The sequence below is a fragment of the Gossypium arboreum genome, chromosome 3 (assembly GCF_025698485.1).
Source record: "Gossypium arboreum isolate Shixiya-1 chromosome 3, ASM2569848v2, whole genome shotgun sequence".
NCBI lineage: Eukaryota > Viridiplantae > Streptophyta > Magnoliopsida > Malvales > Malvaceae > Gossypium > Gossypium arboreum.
In genome coordinates this window covers 19,810,387-19,813,199 of record NC_069072.1, presented here as the reverse complement: position 1 = coordinate 19,813,199, position 2,813 = coordinate 19,810,387, and the positions used below count along the sequence as shown (strand labels likewise).

The following is a 2,813-nucleotide window of genomic DNA, read 5'->3' as shown; positions in this document are numbered from 1 at the left end:
CAGAACCATCCAAATGGAGGACCAAGTCAAACAAAAATTCGGTTGCATGTGGATGTTTATAAATCAAATTTTGGTTTAATTGCACAAGGCCCTTGAAGAGCTGAAGAAATTAGAGATTTACTCGGAGATTTGCAATTGACTGAGTCCTGATCCTGATGATGTGTGGCACTTAAATCATGCAAAAATTAGCCACATTTCCACAAATCATGGCCGGCCACCCTTGGAGGAATTCTCAAAAGATTGACACTCCTATTTTTAGAAAACTAGCTCCCTTGCCTCACCGATAAATAAGACCCCATTTCTCACTTTTCTAATCATCCCTCACCCATTCATCATTCGCTCCTTTCTTAACTCTCTTAGCCCTCACGCCTATCATCATCTTTGTATAACAATTTTTAGCAAGTTAGCCTCTTAAAGTGCCCTTGGTCGGCCACCTTGGAGAGCCATCAGTAAAGGAGTGAAGCGAAGGAACGAAGGAGCCCTCGTCAGTTAGAGTATTGGGGGACAACCACTTTGATTTGGGTTTAATCTTTCTTTTCTTTAACTCAATTCAAGAATGTTTTCTATGTTTTTACTGTTCTTGTTTACAACAATGATAGCTTAATTTTATTTAAGCTAGGATGATTATTTTGATTGAATAATATTTATTTGATTCATGGTTATAATACTTGTGCCTCAGTCAATCATGTTTCCAATTAAAATCAAGCCTGTATTTCTTTCATACGTGATTGAAATGCACCTAAATTAGCTGAGAGATCCTAGCCAGAAGATGGTTAATGGACACATAATTGAAATGTGCATGCTCAATTTAGATCCTAACCCGATTAAATTGTAGGTTGCATAACGACCCTAACCAGGCTCTGTTATCTGCATAGTTTTTAGATTTGTGTGATTAAACTGTTTCAAACCTAACACGTCCCTATTACCTCACACGAATACTAAGAAACCCTTACTAAATAAGGACCAGTAAAATGCATATTTACTAAGTAAAGGATTCTGAAAGGACCTAATGTGGTTTCCAAACTCATGAAAGATCGAGTTGCCATAGAATGTTTTTCCGAATATTAATAAGCATGTTGATAATAATTTGAGTTTAATTAAAGTAATTGTCCTTGCTTATTTATGTTATAATTGTTGCTTATTGTGTTAATTCTGCTAAAATCTATTTCATTCATATAGTTTGCATACTTAGGATAAATTGCATTAGGGATCATTGCATTTAGTTTCAGATACTTAATTTTTCATCACGTCTCAATATTATTGTTTTTTTATTTATCAAATTGTTAATATAATTTTACAATTTAATTTGCTTAGCACAAATGCAATCCTTGTGAAGACTATAACTCTATACTTACTTATTACTTGATAATGACTGTGTATACTTGCACAAACCCGAGCATTACAAGTTTTTGGCACCGTTGCCGGGGATCGTCAACTGTTGCCATAGTCATTTTTTGTGATATTATTTATTTTCAATTTGGTTACTTTTAACATTACTTACTTATTCTTTTTAATTTTGTGAGTTTGTTTTTAGGGGTTTATGAGCATAGATCGGATTATCGATTTACTCTTAGTAGACCTTGAGATTTAGTGAACTTTCAGACAAAGAAGATGTGAACGAACAACTCAACAAGTCGAGATGGAACTTGGAAATCAGAATCAAGAGTTAGGTAATGAAGCCGATCATGTGCCAAATCCCATCGTCATTGCTGATGATAGGGATTGATGCATCAGATAATATGCTGTGCAGCTTTTGAATGAGTTAAATCCAGTAATTAGAAGGCTAGATATTCAGACAACCCAATTCGAATTAAAACCGGTGATGTTTCAAATGCTACAAACGGTGGGCCAATTTAGTAGTATGCCTGCAGAAGATCCAGATCTCCATCTTCGATTGTTTATGGAGGTGAGTGACTCATTCAAGATAGCCGGTGTGATTGAAGACGCATTGAGGTTAAAGTTGTTTCTGTACTCGTTGCAAGATCGAGCACGAGAATGGCTTAATTCATTGTCACCAAGTTCCATATCTACATGATAAGAATTAGCAGAGAGATTGTTGGTTAAGTATTTCGTACCTAGCAAGAACGCTAAGTTGAGGAATGAGATCACAACTTTCCAACAATTGGATGACGAGTCTTTGTATGAGGCTTGGGAGTGATTCAAGGAGTTACTTCGTAAGTGTCCTCATCATGGGATTCCTCATTGTATCTAGTTGGAGACATTCTATAATGGTCTCAATGCATATACAAGATTGATGGTAGATGCTTCTGGGAATTGTGCAATTTTGTCTAAGTCTTATAATGAGGCTTATGAGTTCATCGAGAGGATCGCAAGCAATAACGATCAATGACCAACAAATCAAACAGCTTCAGGAAGACGTGTAGCTGAAGTTCATGAAGTTGATGCTCTCACTTTATTATCAGCTCAGGTATCGTCTATTTTCTCTATGTTAAAGTATTTTTCCGCTAATAGTGCTAATAATTTTGCAGCTCAGCCACCAAGTCGACAAAGCAAAGGTAGACGTAATTGAAAGATTATCGGCCCCAATGAATGTGAAAGGAGTCAGAAGTTTCTTAGGCCATGTTGAGTTTTATCGAAGGTTTATCAAAGATTTTTCAAAAATTTCTAAACCACTGTGTTTGTTGTTAGAGAAAGATGTAGTGTTCGATTTTAACAAAGCATGTTTAGAAGCTTTTGAAGAGCTGAAAAAATGGTTAAGCTCAGCCCCTATAATCATTTCACCCGATTGGAGCACACCTTTTGAATTGATGTGCGATACAAGTGATTATGCTGTTGGAGCTGTGATGGGTCAA

General features: G+C 36.2%; 1 non-coding gene across 1 annotated transcript; it reads right to left on the bottom strand.

Moving 5' to 3' along the window:
- Nucleotides 1-2,089: 2,089 nt before the first annotated feature.
- On the bottom strand, nucleotides 2,090-2,196 carry LOC128290944 (small nucleolar RNA R71). Its single transcript, XR_008280723.1, has one exon. It is a non-coding gene; the product is annotated as a small nucleolar RNA R71 (small nucleolar RNA).
- Nucleotides 2,197-2,813: the final 617 nt, after the last annotated feature.